At 44.0% G+C, this 20,035-nt stretch overlaps 1 long non-coding RNA gene across 1 annotated transcript in view; it reads right to left on the bottom strand.

Moving 5' to 3' along the window:
* Positions 1-20,035, bottom strand: part of LOC125138256 (uncharacterized) — a 105,511-nt gene that overhangs the window by 42,882 nt on the left and 42,594 nt on the right. Inside the window, exon 4 of the long non-coding RNA XR_007137612.1 lies at positions 13,370-13,507. This is a non-coding gene — a long non-coding RNA (uncharacterized LOC125138256). The remainder of the gene's footprint in view (positions 1-13,369; positions 13,508-20,035) is intronic.

The raw sequence follows: 20,035 nt of genomic DNA, 5'->3' as shown, positions 1-20,035 counted from the left end.
GGCGGCTGCAGGTCCGATTCGACCCCTAGCCTGGAAACCTCCATATGCCACAGGAGCAGCCCAAGAAATGGCAAAAAGAAAAAAGAAAAAAAAAAGTGGTTGGAGTTCCCTAGTGGCTCAGTGGGTTAAGGATCCTGAGTTGTTACTGAAGTGGTTTGGGTCACTGATGTGGCTCAGGTTTGATCCCTGGCCTGGGAACTTCGGCATGCCCTGGGCACGGCCAAAAAAACTGTGTGTTGGAATTCTTCCCCCAGGACTTTCTAATGTAACCTCATTTGGAAATAGTGTCCTAACAAGAAGAGACACAGACACACACAGGGAAAACGCCCTGTGACAGTGGAGGCAGAGAATGGGCTCATGCATTCACAAGCCGTCAAACATCGAGGATTGCCGACAACCTCAAAAAGGAAGAGGCAGGCCTGGGACAGCCCTGCTGACACCCTGATCTTGAACTTCTTGTCTCCAGAACTATGAGGGAATTAATTTCTGCTGTTTTAAGTCACCTAGTTTGTGGTGCTTTGTTACGACAGCCACAGAAACCTCGAAAACACCTTCTAATGCCAAGGAGGAAAAAAAACCTGGCCCTGGACAAGAAAATGCAAAGAGAAAGAAACAAGGAGAAACTCAGCCAGTGCTCAGGGCCTCCAGTGCCCGGCCGCCTGAGTCCTTAAACTCCTTTGAAAAATGGGCTCTCCTGTCATACGTCTGAAGAGAAAGAGCAGAGCAGGAAGGCCACCTTTATTGCTGACCTGTCATCATAAAAATAATTAGCAAATTGCCACAAGGTGCTTCTGGAAGGTGATTCAGACGTCGCTACTGTTCAGCCTGAAGGAGCAGCAGGGCGGCCAGCCGGCAGGCTAATGCATCACTTTCGGAGGAAACGGCTGTGTTTACGAGCAGATATTACACTAAATTGTTCTCCGCGGCACAGAACATCTTTTCCGCCCTGGGTACATCCATACTTGGCTCACAGAGAACACCCACATCTGTGGTGTGAAGGTCATGTCGCTCGCCCAAAGTGGACATGACAGCTCCAACGGGTTTCAAAGCCAAAGGGCAGCTGATCTGCCCACCTGGGACCAGGAAGCTCGGTCATGCAGCTTCCCAGAAATGGGCCTTTGTCCAGGTTGTTCAGTCTGCGGGACGCAGGACTCAAGGTCAGGAACCGTAGAGCTTTGTAGACGTATAAGCATCTAGGAAAGGAAAACTTAAGTGCCTTGTCCTCGATACAGTTAGTAAGATGCTCGCAAAATTGACCTCCAGCTTCTCATCACGTTCTGAACAACGAAGGCTCATTGCTCAATTTAAACCCAAGTATGCTTTATTTTATGTATATATATGCAAGAGATCATCTCAGGGCTATCACGTTAATTTTCATTTTCTATTATTCACGGAGAAGATAAATGTTGACCTTGAACGTGGAAACAACAGAGCCTGGTGGGTAGGGTAAGTGATGGTCTTTGCCACCGTTTGTTACCCCCTTAATCTTCCAGACACTGCTCTCAACTCTTCAGCAGCATTATGTTTTTTTTTTTTTTTTTTTTTTGCTTTCTAGGGCTGCAACCGAGGCACATGGAGGTTCCCAGGCTAGAGATCAAATCAGAGCTGTACCTAACAGCCTACACCACAGCCATAGCAACACAGGATGCAAGCCACATCTTCCACCTACACCACAGCTGATGGCAACGCCAGATCCTTAACCCACTGAGCGAGGCCAGGCATCAAACCCGCCACCTCGTGCTTACTAGTTGGATTCGTTTCCCCTGAGCCACAACAGGAACTCTGCATTATGTCTTTTTAAATCCTTGCCCAAGCCTATGAGTCAGGACCTAGGATTATTCCGGAGATACAGAAGAGGAAATTGAGGCACAGGTGGTTTCCATGAATTATCTACCTAGCATTCCACAAGTTAGGGCAAAGGTGAGATTCCGGCAGAGGTCTCTTTGCCATCAAAGTCTGTGGTACATGTACCATCTCATCCTTGCAACTGAAAACAATTCCCAGCACCAGGTCTGATTTGTGATTCCAACACTGTGAGTCAGTCACCTAGGAACTCAGAAACATTTTCTCTCTACCTTTCCCAGGGCAGATAAGGATTGGTAAACTGTAAAGTGCCAGCTTCAAACAATGAACAAGGTTTTCTTTGTCCTCTCTGGCAATGCTGAGCAAGTGCCCAGCAGGTACTTTTTCTGCTTCGGGAGGATTTTGAGCAAAGCCAGTGCAGGGAGGGGTGGGGGTTGGGTCCCCACAAGGCAGGCAACAGGAGCAAGCAATTGGATTTTAAGACGACATTGGTGGCAGGGGGGGAAGGCACAGAATTAAGTGGATTCTCCACTGGTGTGGATACAGGAGAACAAAGGAAATCTCTAGACAAAGATGGTAATTAAATCAACATGATCAGGGTACACAGCCATGCTTTTCTCCCTGTGAGAGTCTCTGACCCACAGAAGGAGAAAGCAATTGAGAGCTTTGAACAAAAGCAACTCATTTAGAATTGTTGATCTCCCCCCTCCCCTTTGGGAGGTACAAAATGTCTCACTCATCTGCTTTTAAATCAAAAACAGGGAGTTTCATGCAATAAGTTCCACAAGCGGTTAAACAAACTATGATACAGCACAGACTAGAGCACCATGCACTCATTAAAAGTCATATTTAAACTTCAAAATCAAAATTATAATGAAGTTTTACCTCACACCAGTCAGAATGGCCATTATCACAAAGTCTACAAATAATACATGCTGGAAAGGTGTGGAAACAAGGAGCCCTCTTACACTGCTGGTGTAAATGTAAGTTGATGTAGCCACTGTGGAGACCAGTATGGAAGTCCCTTAAAAAACTAAAAATAAAGCTACCTTATGATCCAGCAATCCCACTCCTGGGCATATATCCAGAGAACGCTCTAATTCAAAAAGATACATGGACCCCTATGTCCACTGCAACATTATTTACAATCATCAAAACATGGAAGCAACCTAAATGTCCATCAACAGATGAATGAATAAGAACGTAATATATATGTATGTACATATACACATACACACACAAAAAATGGGATATTAGCCATAAAAAGATAATGCTATTTGCAGCAACATGGAAGGACTTAGAGATCATCCTAGTAAGTGAAATAAGTCAGATAAAGACAAATGTCATGATATCACTTATATGTGGAGTTTAAAATGTGATAAAAATGAACTTGTATCTTAAAGACTATTGAGTGTCATGAGAAATGCTAACAAAGAGAATATTAAGCATAAAAGTCAGGATTCGGATGTGCTTCTATGATAGAATCCTGTCTCTTTAAAATATATGTCATTCCTGTTGACTTGAGTGGAAAAAAGACTGGAAGGAAATAAACCCCAGTTGTTACTGGTGGTTATCTCTGGGTGAAGACATAGTAATTGATTTTTAATTTTTTTCTTCAGTTTTCTGTGAAAATAATTAAAACACATTTTACAGGAGCCATATACTATCTTATAACAGGATAATCAATATTTTAAATACTTTTGACAAGCACTAAATAACAATATTAAGCATGTAACCGAGCTAGTGCCCTGTGAAGATCCCGGGCAAACAAGACTCTCTGTGTCCTTCATTTCTTGTTTTTAGGGAATAAGCCTCAGCCTCCAAGACCTTCCCTGAGCTCCAAAGGGCAGCTGCTAATCAGGGCAGGGAGGGGATGCAGAGACCAGGGAGGAGCCGTCTTGGGGAGGAACCAGGACAATAGTGCAGCCTTGGGGCAGGGTCCTGGTTCCTCCCCAAGGAATATAGATAACAAATCTTTGAGCTTTTCTGCAGAACTAAAATGCCAACAAATGGAAGAACTACTTGATGAAGCCCTTTTCATTCTGGGAAGAAGGAGGACCACCAGAACCAGTCCTGGTGCCACTAAACACCAGTTTTGAAAGACAATGCAAGCTTGCCTCTCCCCTGTTTCTTATCTATGGCCATGATCCTTATTATACTCCTCAAACCATAAAACAACCGCCTAACCCCTTCCAAGGTGGGCACAGTCTTTAAGGTGTTAGCCTGCTGTGCCCCCCTCTGCCTGGCAAAGCAACAACGCTATCTTTTTCTCCTTTACCCAAAACTCTGTCTCTGTTTCAATTCAGCATTGGCAGGCAGAGGCCAAATTTCAGCAACAGTGGATCACTGAAGCCAAGTTTCCATTCTGCCTCTACTTCTAATCCCTTCCCCAGCCCTAAGCCCCAGTATCCTTAAAATAAAACTCAGAGGTTGCCTTCAATATCCTGGGATCCATGCTTCCATTAGACATTGTGGCCAATTTGTAAAGGCCGGGAGGAGCCGGAGAAGTATGGATGAAAGTGAAGGGAATCAGAGATACAGAGGAATCCGAGAAGAAAGAGAAAGCTAAGAGGGAAACAGCAAAAGCAGGTGTGAACTCAGATTTTTGAAATGAGTGATGATTTTATTTTTTATTTTATTTTATTTGTTCATCTTTTTAGGGCCGCACCCATGGCATATTGAAGTTCCCAGGCCCACACCACAGCTCACAGCTGAGCAAGGCCAGAGATGGAACTTGAGTCCTCATGGAGGATACTAGTTGGGTTTGCTATTGCTGAGCCACGATGGGAACTCCATGAGTGATGATTTAAAGTCACAACCTACTGTTTGTTCATTAGGTCTTTGTTTAAAAGTCACAGGCCTTTGAAACTTTGCCTACTCACAGATCTTCATCTGCTTTATTAAATCTCAAAACATTTCAGAGAACAATTTCATCACACAAGCCCACCAAGATATAAATTAATCTCTATGCTAAAGCAGAATGTGATGCAATCAACTGAAATCGGACTCTAGTGCCTCAGGCTAGAAATGACTCACCCTGGAAACAAAGCAATTATTTCCGTTATCTATCTGCCCACTTCACCCTTGGCTTCTGCAGAAACAATTCAGTTAAAGATGGTACTGATTAACTCCATTCCACCAAAACACTCACGGGTCCTTTCTCTCCAGACCCCCAGGCACTACTGACCTGGGGAAAAAATTTCCTCCTGTCTGAAGGCTTACCAGATCCTTGGTATTCTCAGGAGCACAATAGGGGGGGACAGCCAATTTCACTCTGCTAATAAAATTGGAATCTACGCTTTCCATCTCTGACATGCACTTCAGAGCATCCAGCTCCTTGAAACACAGAACACACTCTATAAATGCCTTACCTCTAGGACAATCATAATGTTCCAAGTGCAGAGAACTTCATGGATCAGAAAGCTGTTGACCAAAAAAAAAAATACTACCTGGGAGTTCCCGTCATGGCTCAGTGGTTAACGGATCTAGGAACCATGAGGTTGCAGGCTCGATCCCTGGCCTTACTCAGTGGGTTAAGGATCTGGCATTGCTGTGGCTGTGGTGTAGGCCGGTGGTTATAGCTCTGATTTGACCCCTAGCCTGGGAACCTCCAGATGCCCCAGGTGCGGCCCTAAAAAGACAAAAGACAAAAAATACAACCTGAAAGTTGAGTGTTTTATTCGTGGTGAAATTAGGACTCAAGCCCAGGAGACAGCATCTCAGGTAGCCTAGAGAAATGGCTCTGAGGAGGTGGCGGGGGGGGGGGGGGGGGGCAGTTAGGATATATGAGTTTTGCAACAAAGGGAAGGTAGTAGGAACAAAAGATTTACAGAAAACCAAATTTACAGCAGAAGATTTACAGAAAACCTATTTCCAGGGAAGAACTAAAGGTCTGGGCTTACTGGAATCACCCCTTCGATGTGCACCTCAACTGCGGGCCAGTCCCCATTTCTTCCCTGGTTCCCTCAGGGCTCACTGCCACCCTTGGGAGTAGCTGTCCTCGGGACATCTTTTGTTTTGCCCACTAACCACAGCCCAGGTAACACTGCCCCAAAGAGGAAAGGGGGAATATCAAGATACAAGTCAGGAAGGTGAAGGGGGACGGGCATGCAGCCAAGCACACATTTTATAGAAGTTCGCTGCTGGTTTAATAAAAGTGACTACTAGTCACAGACATCAGTCACCGTTGAAGGATTTTAGTGTTTTCTAGATCTGAGGAGATGCGAGAACTGGGCTCATAAAGTCTTCTAAAAATATCTGACTCTCTGAAGGCCTGTTCTTCCAGTTTTTCCAGAGCACAGAGTGCCTCACTTCTCGTCTCTTCCCTGAGCTCCACTCAGGGGGTGCTGCAGGTTGGCAAATGCAATGGCTCATGTTTTACTCCATGTACAGGCTGATGACAAGTGCCAAACTTCAATTCACAGAGCCATGAAAACAGAAAAGGTGTGGCAGATCTTTAATTAGAAGTCATGGAATGGCTGGACCATTGTACTTGGAAGAAATTTCTCAGCACCTTGGAGACTACTATCCTTCACAACCCTGGAGTAGGCAGGAAAGCATCAATTTTCCAAATTTACAGAGGCCATGCAGATTTCAGTATTATACTCAGGGAGAATACCCTCTTAATTAAGATTTGTCTCATTTTTGCAAGGGGCATTGAGTGAAGTGGTTGAGAAAGCAGGTGCAGGGGCCAGGTGGCTTGGGTTCAAATTCTAACTTTGGCACAAGGCATTTAACTGCTTTGTACATCAGTTTTCTCAAATGTTAAATGGGGGGGGGGCAATTATGGTACCAGATAGGGTCATCATGAAAATCACATAATTACTCTCTTTATTTACCCAGTCCCTGGCACAGTCCCTGGAATTGTTTTAAGGAAACGGAGTAATCACCAACCCCTATTTGATTATTGATGTCCTTACAATTTATCCCTCCTCTTAATTCCTACACATTTGAGGAAACTCACAATAAAAAACAGGTACATCTTGCAGGCTAGTCAGTGTGTTTATTATCAACATCGGAAAGTACCTGAACCCAAACGCCCTTCAACAGGAAAATGGACAAACTGTGGTGTAGTCATACCATAGACACTAACAAGGAATAAAATTCTTTTTTTTAATTTTATGGCCATATCCTGCCTCATCTGGAAGTTCCTCAGCCAGGGATTGAATTCAGGCCACAGTTGAACAACACCAGATCCATTAACCTACGGCACTAGGGCTGGGGATCAAACCTACACCTCCACAGCAACCCAAGCCACTGCAGTCAGATTCTTTTTTTTTTTTTTTTTTTTTTTTTAGGGCCACACCTGCAGCATATGGAGGTTCCCAGGCTAGGGGTCGAATTAGAGCTACAGCTACTGGCCTACACCACAGCCACAGCAGCGCCAGATCCAAGCTGTTCGTGTGACCAACACCACAGCTTACGGCCTCGCCAGATCCTTAACCCACTGAGCGAGGCTAGGGAGCAAACCCGCAACCTCACGGTTCCTAGTTGGATTCATTTCCACTGAGCCATGACGGGAACTCCTGCAGTCAGATTCTTAACCCACTGTGCCGGGGGAGAACTTCCCAGCAATCAAATTTTTAAAAGGAACTGCTATATGCAATAATCAGAGTGATCTCACGCAGATACAGTGTTTCATGAAGGAAGCCAGATGCAAACAAGTACCTATGACTCTGCTGAATGGAGTTAGAAACCAGGAGAAATTAATCAGTGAAGACCAATGGCAGAATCCTGGGAACCAGGGTGACCAACCATCCTGGTTTTCCCAAGACATTCCCAGTTCTGACCCTGAAAGTTCCACATCCCAGGAAACCCCTCAGTTCCAGGCAAAGGGGGACAATTGGTCACTCTGGTGATCACCCCAGAATAGGAGGTAACAGACTAGGACGCATCACAGGGCCACTTCTGGGAGACTGGAAATGGAAACCTTGACTAGAGAGGAAGTTACATGTATGCGTGTGGAAATCATCACACCCAGCACCAAAGATGAAAGCACCTGGGGAATTCCCATTGTGGTTCGGCAGGTTAAGAACCCGACAGGGTGTCCATGAAGATGCACGTTTGATTCCTCACCTTGCTGGGTTAAAGATCCAGCATTGCCACAAGCTGCAGCGTAGGTCGAAGAGGTGGCTCTGATCTGGCACTGCCGCAGCTGTGGTCTAAGGCCTGCAGCTGCAGCTTCAAATATACCCCTGGCCCAGGAACTTCCATACGACACAGGTGCAGCTATAAAAAGGAAGAAAAGTAAAAACTAAAGTCTTTTAAAAAGCACTTGATATGCTTTACAGTACACATACATTCTCTGTCATTTAAAAAAAAAAAGATCTGGACTAGAAAGGGTGAGCAGCCAAAGAGGGGAGATGGCCAGCAGTGCAGGAGACAGCATCCCACATTGGGTATTTCCCTCCGAGGCTCCCTATGGATTCCTTCATCTGCTCCCTTCTCTGCCTTCCCTCACATTTGATCCCCTTCCCCCAGGCCCTGGTATTACGTCTGTCCTCAAGGAGAGGAGGTTAAAGGAGCCAGAATTCAGCAGTGCAAACTGACAACAGCACCCCATCCTCCAAGCCACTGGGGCTATACCCCATCCAATCAGAGAATCCAAAACCCTTCCTAAACCAGTCAATACTCACTTTCTCTGCCTTCTTTCTCTCTGGCTTTGGTCACCTTTTCATGGACCTGGTTTCTACCTCTGCCCAGCTCCTTTGGTCATACTCTTTGCTTGGTTCTCTTAAGCCAGCCTCACCTCTGAAAACTTCAGGAAGAAACAGAACTTATCTCCAGACCCAATGTGCCTTAACATTCCCAGCAGCACTACAGTCACTGCTTTCACCACTAGGGAAACTTCCTGGTGGCCTTGAGAAGCCAGATCCCATCCTCCATCTTCCTTCAAAAAATTAGGGCAGCCGCAGTGAGCAGATATTCAGCGTACTCACTCCAGACCACCCTACTACACCCTCAACAGACATCACTAATCAATGCTGATTTTCCTCTTCTGGCATCGATGAGGTCTTGAAACCTTTTTTAGCTGAGTCCTCCATGTGTGATTCATGAATGAGAGGAAATGAAATCTATTTGTTATCCCTACACTGGGTTCTAAGTTCACAGAGAGACTTAATTAGTTTTATACTTGGACAGAGAAGCCAAAGGCAGAGATGGATCCTCTTCTCCAGTCAAGTTATCAGGGGCAGTCTGGGCCTCCCAAATGTATTAAATAAACTTGTCCTTTCCTCCAAGCCATAAGTCTGGTGGGGGTAGGTTTGGGATCCCGACATCCTAACCACCCCAAGTGTGATCTACTCCACTACCTGGTTCCTGTTAATTTGCCAATGGGACGATAGCAGAGTGCTTTTTCTTCCTCCTCTTTTGCTTTTTTTTAAATTGTTTATATTATGTTTCTCGATGGGTGGGTATCAGTAAAATGCCCCCATCTTTGGTGTTCAATTTGATGAGTTTTGTCAGTTGGACTCTGCCGATGTGTTTACCACTCGAAACAAGGCACAGGACATTTTTCATCCCCTCTGAAGTTTCCCTTCCTAGTGGGGCATTTCTCATCACGGTAAGGAGCCAACCAAAAGTTATCTGTTTCCTTTAGGCACATGGGGTCAGATTCCTAGCTGGCTTGTTAAATTGCACTCTTGCAAGGGACTACTCCAGCTCCAGCTATAACCTCAAACAGCGCCTTGTAATTTTCTATCTAAAACAAAGAAAACTCCATTTCGCTTCTGTCCCTGAACTATTGAGTTTTATCTCCCCAGGCTTGGGTGACCTTCAAAAGGTTTTTTATATGTTTTCTTATATCCTGGTTCCTCCACTTATCTTATTTATTGAAGTACCAGTTTTTCAGAATAGACTGTGTTAAGCCCGTTTATAGCACTGGACCACAATCTTATATATTAGGTATCTGGTGGGAGGGCTGTAAACTCAGGAGATTGTGGTAAGTATAGTGCTTGGGACTTGCTGTAATATTTTGTGTACTCTGCTCCCTATAATATCACACATTATTAGAGTCTATGACTGAAAATCCATCTGGTTCTCAACCTGTGGGATATGGAATGTGCTCCACATAACCTTTCCGCACCACTCCAAATTTTTATCAAATTTATCAACCCCAGAGAAAGGGAAAGGGTTTGTTAGAAATGCGGCTAAGAGTTATGAGCCGGCTCCCGCTATTAATAAGGCAGAGTCATTTTGCCAGATGATGAAGGACATGCCAAGTTCCGTTGTTGGAGATATTTGTCAGTCTCTGTGCCCAGGCAAGTTAAAAATAAAACATTTCCAGGTATTTCCATGCCCTAGCCAGCAGTGACCTCGACCGCACAAATGTAAGAGCCGTCCGGCCTGATTCATCAGAAGGGAAGCAGACGTGGGCAAAGGTGTGAGGGAAAGACCCATGAGGTCATCCCTGCCGATCCTTCCTCCCACCCCAGTGACATTGGTCAGACCCTTCTTGCCTGGGCTATTTCAGCAGCCTCCCAGTTGGTGCCCTGCCACCAGCCTCACCTCACCTCCACCCTCTCTACCATTGACAATGTCAGCTTTCCTAACCTTTCTCTCGTCAAATAGCTTCCTGCGTAACTCTTCCATGACTTCCTCGTGTCCAGGGAATGGTGCCCTCCCAGCAACATGCTGTTCCAAGATCTGCCCCCTGCCTCCCCCTGCCATCTTGCAGACAGTGCTCAGGGCAACTCAGCTCCCCCAGACCCCCTTACATTTGTAGTTTTGTCCTCTGTCTGGAATTCATTTCCCTCTCTCTTTTCCTAGTAAATTCTGCATCATCATGAATTAGCATAAATGTCATGTCATCTGAAACTCTTCCCAAATGCTTCTGAATAGATCATGGCTCCTCCTCTGCACCCCTGTAACCCTCTGTCAGAGCCCCTTAAGTGTTTCTGCCTCTCCTAAGTCCAGGGACGCCAATCACACATCAAACACTATAAGAAGGGACTTGCTGCCATTGTGCAAGATAGCGGCACTGAGCCTTAGCTGCTCAATCAATCGTCTACCGGTGTGTGTGTCTCCCACTCTCCTTGAAGCCCCATAGCAAACATCCACTTGTCACTACGACCACAGCTCTTTTTCAAAGACTCACTCCTCTGCCTATAAGTCATCAGCTTGTCTTCTGGATCCACCTATTCTTGTGAACCTATTTATTCCACCAAATTAACCTCTTTTGCAGACCCTATGCTTTGGGATTTGAAAGTGTTCATTTTTCCAGTAGTTCTTAAGTTCAGCTTTGCATGGGTCAGTATCATTGATTTCCACTGGGCCACAGCCAATCAAAATAGGCACCACCATTCCCCACACAACCCAACTCCCGAAACTTCCCTGTGGCCAGGGTCCCAGGCCCCAGGTACCAATGAGAAGAATTCAGTCCTTTAGTAGGTACACAGGAAGAGTATGGGACTCCGTCCCTATTTAGTCTCCAAATTAGCTCCTTGTAATTCATGCCTTTAATTTTCCTTAAGTTGATTCTGCAGATCCTCAGTTTATTCCCAGAGATACAAAGACAGTAAAGTCCCTCCAAATCATAAACTAATGCCAATGGACCGTGAGAGAGGGGAGGATGGGAAGGGAGGTGGATGGAAGAAGGCTTTGGTTTTACGCCTGATGGTAAAAGAGAGTCATTCTCTGCTCGTGACCTTGGTCCTACAGCAACCTTGAGTCTACAGCTTTCTGAGCCCTTAGAGAATCGATCTGCCTGGCTAAACTTTTCTCCTTAAAAAAAAAAAAAAAAATGAACTTTCTCTTTTAAAACCCCTAATGGCAGAATGCAATAATCCATCTCTCACTTTGGAGTTCACACACTGCCAGGTAATTACAGGTGGCTGAGATAACTGTCAATGCATCTTTGGTCAAATTTCAGGTCATATTCTATTCTTTTTTTTTTTTTCTTGCTTTTTAGGGCCACACCCACAGCATACAGAGGTTCCCAGGCTAGGGGTCAAATCAGAGCTACAGCCACCGGCCTACACCACAGCCACAGCAACGTGGGATCCAAGAGGTATCTGTGACTTACACCTCAGCTCATGGCAATGCCAGATCCTTAACCCACTGACCAAGGCCAAGGATCAAACCGGCGTCCTCATGGATACTAATCGGGTTCATTAACCATTGAGCCAAGATGGAAACTTCAGGTCATATTCCATTCTTTATCTTTCATTATAGATCAGTTCTTCTGGCCTTTTAATCACTTGTTGCTGTGTTCTAAACTGGTTCCAAGGCATTATATCAATTTAGAAATGTTTGTAAAGTGCTTTAAAATATTATAAAAAAAAAAAATGCAGCCCGTCACCGAGACAGAGCAGTTGAATCTGGTGTTCTGGGTGTGGCCTCTCTATGCAGGGGTGGGGGTGGGGCTTGTTTCTAATCAATTTAACAGTAATCTCCCTTGGATGGATTGATTCATTCCCTCTTTGCTATTTCTCTTATTTCCTAGCAGCAAAACCAAATCATAATTCTTTGAGATATTTGTTTGGGTTGAAGAATAAGGACAGCCCTATTTTTACAGCAGGAGAGAAGAATGTGGAAGCCACGTTCAGGCTCAGCAGGAAAGCGTCTTAAGCAATATGTTCTCAGAGTACAGAGGGAGCAGGTAGAGACGTGCATGTTACCTACCTGCCATCAGACCTTAGACAACCTGGAGATTTATAGGTATGGTCTGACACAGGACAGGTGCTCTCCTGCTTGAAAATATTCCATATCTTTGATGAAAACAACCTCACAATATGCTCTACATTGCACAGAGGATGTGGAGGCTATCAGCCAACACAAACTGTATACCTGCTAAGCATAGAAACGGATGCTAATCTTGGAGGTGGTGAGAACATTGTTATTATACCTGAAGTTTACAAACATTTATATCTATGCTTTCTTATGTTACACTCACTTTAATTTTTTTTGGTCTTTTTGGGGCTGCACCCACATCATATAGAGGTTTCCAGGCTAGGGGTCGAAACAGCTACACTGCCAGCCTACACCACAGCCACGACAACGGGGGATCTGAGTTGCATTTATGACCTACCCCACAGCTCATAGCAACGCCAGATCCTTAACCCACTGAATGAGGCCAGAGATCGAACCCACATCCTCATAGATACTAGTAAGGTTCATTAACCACTGAGCCATGACAGGAACTCCTACACTCACTTTAGTTTTCAACAAGTAGGTATCGTGGCTACAAAGTGCCAGGTAATATACCATGAGCTGGATGTAACTGGGACGCTGAAAATAAAATATAGTCCCTGCCTGTTGAAGTCTGTGGTGTTGTGGAGGGTAAGAGAGACAAAAAGGTAAGTACGGACTCCATTTTGAAAATGAGAAAACTGATGCTTCAATAACATATGTGACTCATCCGTGGGAAAAAAAAATGACATGTGAAAGGCCCAGGACTGCCGCTCATGTTTCCCAGCAGAATGTTTCTCTCTGTTGGTCCCTGGAGTCCTACTCCATTGTTTTCCATAGTTCCTGATCCCAGACGGGAAGCATCCTGGGTCCACTGCTGTTATAATCCTGAAGACCCCTGGCCCCCTGGACAAAACTGATCTTCTGGGGCTTCACTTACCTCTATTAGGGCATCCCCGGCAATGGCCCCTATCCCACAGGTCCCTGATGACTCCTTCAGGGGATGGTGTCCTGGATCTGGAATGGAGAAGAGGGCTTCACATTGGGTCAAGTCAGACTTCCAACAGCAAGCAAGATGCTGGAGAAAAAAGGGAGAGACAAAGCAATGAGGCATCTGGGGAGAATAAGAAGAAATGGCATGTGAAGGTGGAAAATCATAAAACAAATATGTGGCTTTAGGGAACAATGAGAAAAAGAAAAGGCAAAACATTTATTTAGCCCCTGCATGCTGTAGGCACTGAAAATAATTTCATTTATTCCTCACAACGCTTGCATGAGTTAGGAAGGAGGACATCTTACTACCTTACAGGCAGTGTAACTGATATTCCTCTGTAACTCACCTGAGATCACAGAATAAGAAGTGGCACAGCAGAGTTTCCATGGTGCCTCTGTGTGTTATGAATGAGACTAGTACCCCTGAAGAGGCAAGTTCGATCTGTGGTCTCAGTTCAATCCCTGTAGCTCAGTGGGCTACATATCCATCATTGCCCTGAGCTGTGGTGTAGGTCACAGACTCAGCTCAGATCCCAAGTTGCTGTGGCTGTGGTGTAGGCCGGGAGCTGCAGCTCCGATTCACCCCCTAGCCTGAGAACTTCCATATGCCCCAGGTATGGCCCTAAAAACCAAAAACAAAGAAAGAAAGAAGTGGCAGACTGGGTAAATGAGACATGAGGATGAGTTTGCTAGGAAGCTTTTAGGAGAGAGTGTTTATTCACAAGGGGATGAGAAAGAAATAGCCTCTGCTTCCTCTGGATATATATATATATATATATATTTTTTTTCGTCTGTGATGCCTGGAACTGTGACAGCCATATTGCAAACATGAGGGGACCAGGTTAAGGACAGGCCGTCTTTGCCAATTTAGCAATGTTCCTTTCATCTACTCTTGTCTGCCATGTGACATATACAGAAAAAGATGGTTCACTATCCTGATTCACTGCGCATGACAGTTTCTTTGGGAGTTTTGACAAATAAGAAGTTCTGAAAATGGAGTACGGCCCATGGAAGAAAGGGACAGAAGGAAAACAACATTGTAAGAAGGATCATTTTGGTTATTAAATGGGTACTATAAAATTTCCTTTGTCAAGAAAGAAAAAATACTGGAATTGAAAAAAAAAATTTTTTTTGGCGTTTCCATTGTGCTGCAGCGGAAACAAATCCAACTAGGAACCATGAGGTTGCAGGTCTGATCCCTGGCCTCGCTCAGTGAGTTAAGAATCTGGTGTTGCCATGACCTGTGGTGTAGGTCAAAGACACAGCTCTGATCTGTGTCTATGGCGTAGGCTGGCAGCTGTAGCTCTGATTCGAAACCCTAGCCTGGGAACATCCATATGTTGTGGGTGTGGCCCTTAAAAGCCAAAAAAAAAAAAAAAAATGGGGGGGGGGCTGTTGAACTATGCTTCCTGAATATGACACCACTCAGAAACTAGACCTCAATGATCATAATTTCAATAGTACAAAAACGGGGCTACAGGAAATGAGTCACGACACAGGAGACAGCTGTTATTTGCACATTTGTTGATTTCGTGCAAACTCTTCACTGTAGAACAGTGATTGACAAACTACAGCCCTAGAGCCAAATCAAGCGTGCTGCCTGTTTTTGTAAATAAAGTTTTGTTGAAACAGAGCCAAATCCATTTGTTTACAGATTGTCTGTGGCTGCTTTTGTGTTAAAATGTCAGAGCTGAGTAATTGCAACAGAGACTGCAAGGCTCACAGAACTGAATATACTTTCTATCTGGTCCTTTGTAGAAAGTTTGCCACCCCTGATTTAGGAGGTAGAGAACTGAACTAACAGAGTATACAAATAAACACTGGCTTAATCGCATATAAAAATGACCACACAACCCGTATGAATTCTGACCCACAGTCTAGAGCAACCAGCCCCGCAAAACAATCCGTTACCAATCAGAAACAACTCAGGAAGCCAACTTCCTACCTGCAAGTATCACTGTCACTATCTCCACTAGCTCCAGCAAATGGTCCAGGAAGCCAAACCATAACTCCTATAACCATCAACCCCAAACAGCCAGGTCTTGATCAATAACTGACAGCTTTCCTAACTTTTACCCCCATTTCCAACTTAGGACCAACCAGAGAAAGTTAAATATGTATCCCAACCAATCACATAGGCTGTCCTATGTCTAGTTACCCAGCTGATAGATTCCTCATGCTGACAGCCTCCAGTCAGGGTACAGACCAAGCCTTCCCTCCTTTTTCCACAATGAAGTCGTTCTATTCCTCTGCCTGCCTTTTAGTTTCTACCTAAATGCAAGTGACAGTGGCTGACTCCTTTGCTATAGTTAAGTTCAGAAAAAAATAGCCTTCGCTTTCTCACTGGTTTGATCTTTACTTATTTCCACAGAATTTGGAGTCCAAAGAGCTGAGTCCTAATCCTGAATTGGCCACTCATTCCATACATGACATTGAATAACTTAAAACACTTTATTGAAAATAAAGAAAGAAAGGTGGAGTTCCCTAGTGGCTCAAGGATCCAGCATTGTTACTGCTCTGACTCCGTCACTACTGTGGCATGAATTTGATCCCTGACCCAAGAATTTCCACAGGCCTTGGGTGTGACCAAAAAAAAAAAAAAAAAGAAGAAGAAGAAGAAGAAAGAAAGGAGGGAAGGAAGGAAGGGATAGAGGGAGGGAGGGAGAGACAGGGTCCCTGCCCAGAGTAGCTCACAGGCTACCTACTCCTTAAGGATGAGATTACTGTTATACTAGAAATGTATGGAAAGGACAGAAGTGGCCCCGAGAAAGAAGTGACAGATTGTATCTGAGTCATCTAGTAATTGTCTGGCATTGACTAATTGATAATCATTGTTATCTTTGACCACTATTAATAGGTTAATTTACCATTAGGAAAATATCTTTTTCCCTAAATTCGTGCATTTCTTCCTTTTCAAGCAAAACTGTAAGCCACTCCTTGCAAAATATCAAGCAGTCATTTGTTTGAAAATCCAATTTCACAAATGGTTTCTCTGTTAAAGTAATATTTTAATGGATCTTGATTCAAATCTTGATTCAATCCCCCCCCTTTTTTTTTGTCTTTGCGTCTTTTCAAGGGCTGCACCCATGTCATATGGAGGTTCCCAGGCTAGGGGTCTAATTGGAGCTGTAGCCACCAGCCTAAGTCACAGCCACGGCAACACCAGATCCTTAACTCACAGAGCCAAGCCAAGGATCGAACCCAAAACCTCGTGGTTCCTAGCTGGGTTCGTTTCCGCTGCACCATGACAGGAACTCCTCAAACCAAACCCTTTTTATCTAAGTTTTCCATTAGAGGACTCATTTGAGTTTGTCCAAAACCTGTCTAGTTTGTTTCATGGATGCTTAGAAATTCCACATATGATACACTTCTGACTGTTTTAGATATCTTTACTATGTTGTAGAACACTTACTGGATTTATGGCATGCAAAACAAAACATTAATTGTACAAAACTCACTAAGATCTCAGGGAGTACTTTAAGTAATAGGGCCCTAGTTTTACTGTCCATGAGCATTCCACAAATGTCTTTACGTAAGTCCTAAAACGTTCATCATTTTAAAAGCCTTTGAAAGCTAGTTTCTATTAGTTAAAAAAGCGATGTCTGAATATTTGTTTGAATACTTCAGCTTGAATCTGAATCTTATAGAACATACAAGCAAAGCTCATATTGTAAAATCTGTAATATTGCAAATTCTCCTTCTATACAAAAGTTGAAAGGTACACTGGACAGTGTCAGGAGTCCTGGTTTTCCCCAACTCTCTTAGTAAACTCCAGAAAATAACGCCACATCTCTGGACCCCTGCTTCCTCTCTTGTAGGCTATCACTAAGTGTTTTCAAGACAAAAATGCCATCATCAGTGAGCTCCAGGAATTTTAAGAAGTACTAGTGTGAAATGACATTTTCCAGATGCTCAACCAGGTGGCTTCCATCTTGGAGGAGGTCTAAGCTTGTGAAATTTCAATTTTTTTTTTTTTCTGTCTTTTTGCCTTTTCTACGGCCGCTCCTGCGGCATATGGAGGTTCCCAGGCTAGGGGTCCAATCAGAGCTGCAGCCGCCAGCCCACACCAGAGCCACAGCAACGCGGGATCCGAGCCGCATCTGCAACCTACACTACAGCTCACGGCAAAGCCGGATCCTTAACCCGCTGAGCAAGGCCAGAGATCGAAACCGCAACCTCATGGGTCCTAGTCGGATTCGTCAACCACTGCACCATGACGGGAACTCCGAAATTTCAAATTTTAACCAAACAGCACTGGATTCCAATTGGAATCTAGAAAGACTACTATCCAAGTGGTGTTCCCAAGTGGAACAATACTTTGTAGCATCATCAGCAAAGACTGGGATAACTGAAAAGGCCAGTGAAAGGAAGGCCTGACTCTGCCATTCTTAGGGCAAGTGCTGAGCTAGATTCTGGAGATTAGAGGGTTAAGTAAAACACTGCCCCTCCAGGTCCCCATAGCAAGTGAGAAGAGAAATGGCTTGCAAATAAATAGAGACCATTCACTTGGCATTGATCTCACAGTAGGACCCATTTGGAAAATAAATGGATTATCCTTGTTATTATCAGAGATAGTGTGGTAGTTACTAGGAATAAATCTAGAACTAGGCTTCCTGGGTTCAAATCCCAACTTTACCACTTACTAACTGAGTGACACTGAACATGACCTAAATGCTCTGGGACTCAGGGTTTTCTTATCTGAAAAGCAAGGATAATAGTAATTACCCACCTCATTCTGAGGGTCAACTAGTCAATGCATACAAAACATTCAAATGGTGTCTAGCACATTGTAAGTCTTTTTTAAATATTGGTAATCATTGGAGTTCCTGTTGTGGCACAGCAGAAACAAATTTGACTAATAACCACGAGGTTGTAGGTTCGATCCCTAGCCTCGCTCAGTGGGTTGAGGATCCAGCGCTGCTGTGAGTGTAGGTCACAGACATGGCTCAGATCCTGCATTGCTGTGGCTGTGGTATAGGCTGGCAGCTGCAGCTCCGATATGACCCCTAGCCTGGGAACCTCCATATGCCGTGGATGTGGCCCAAAAAGCAAAAAAAAAAAAAAGAGAGAGAGAGAGAGACACACACACATGTTAAATATTGGTAAGCATTAGTTTCCATTTTACTGAGCATTGTCTAAATAATGTACATGTATGATGTCATTTAATCCTCACTAGGGGAGATCCATTGTTCCCATGTTACAGATAAAGAAGGTAAAGCTTAGACATTTGCAGCAACATGGATGGAACTGGAGATATCATACTAAGTGAAGTAAAAAAGACAGTGAAAGGCAAACATCATATGATACCAAATATATATGCAGAATCTAAAAAAAAATACAAATGAACTTATTTGTAGAACAGAAACAGACTTTGAAAACAAGCTTGAAGGATTACCAAAGGGGCAAGGTTTCGGGGCGGGAAGGACTAGGGGTTTGGGATTGGCATGTGCACACTGAGGTATTTGGAATGACTGGCCAATGGGGACCTGCTGTATGTATAGCACAGGGAACTCTACCCAATATTCTGTGATCTTTATGGGAAAAGAATCTGAAAAAGAATGGATGTGTGTACATGTATAACTGAATCACTTTGTGGTACAGCAGAAATGACCACAACCTTGTGAAGCCACCATACTTCAATAAAACTCTAAAAGCTGAAAAAAAAATTTTTAAGCAAGTAAAGTTTAAACAGCTTAGGTAAGAGCATGATTCAAACTAATCAGGCTGATTCTACTGTTAGCACTAAACCATATAGCACATAATATTTTGGGGTGCTAAAGATGACGTGCTTTAACCATAACAGATTGCTATTTCACATTAAAACCCACAGTAATATACATCTGAACATATCATCATTAGAGAAATGGAGCTTCAAAATACAAGTGATGCATATATTTTCACTTCCCACAAGAGGGCCAACAAAAACGCCATGAAGTTCATCAAATAATGTACAACAATCTAAATTAATAATGATGAACTAATACACGGTGCCATTTATTTTTACAAGTACGAGTAGCAGCATGTGCAAAGCACAACCCACAGACTGCCCTGGTGATACATAATGACTAATTGTCCTTCCAGAATACAGCGGGAGTGCTGGCAGCCTGGATGCAGCCGTGCGTGGGAGCTTTGTGATGAGGTCGCCTGACTTTTTGCTGAACATCAGTTCCAGCCTTCCACAAACTCTGGTACTGGCTAGTTTCAACTTCTAAAGGCTAAAATGTAACACCCCTAGGGACTCACTTAAAAAGATAAAAGAACGTGGCATTAATTGTGGAAAGAAAAAAAGGGAAACAGGGAGGAAAAACCTAGGGAATTTTGCACTGTCCACCAAAAAGAACTGAAGAAAAGGTATTCTCTGATTTTCTTTTTTTTCTTTTTAGGGCCACACCCACAGCATATGGAAGTTTCCAGGCTAGGAAATCAGAGCTTTAGCTGCCTGCCTACACCACAGCCACAGCAACTCGGGATCTGAGCCATATCCGTGACCTACACGGCAGCTCAAGGTAACGCCGGATCCTTAACCCACTGAATGAAGCAAGGGATCAAACTTGCACCCTCATGGATACTAGCTGTTGGTTCATCCTGCTGAGCCACAACGGAAACTCCCTAT

Source organism: Phacochoerus africanus, chromosome 10 (assembly GCF_016906955.1).
Source record: "Phacochoerus africanus isolate WHEZ1 chromosome 10, ROS_Pafr_v1, whole genome shotgun sequence".
NCBI classification, from domain to species: Eukaryota; Metazoa; Chordata; class Mammalia; order Artiodactyla; family Suidae; genus Phacochoerus; species Phacochoerus africanus.
The sequence above is the reverse complement of the archived record's forward strand: the minus strand, read 5'-3'. Positions and strand labels throughout refer to the sequence as shown.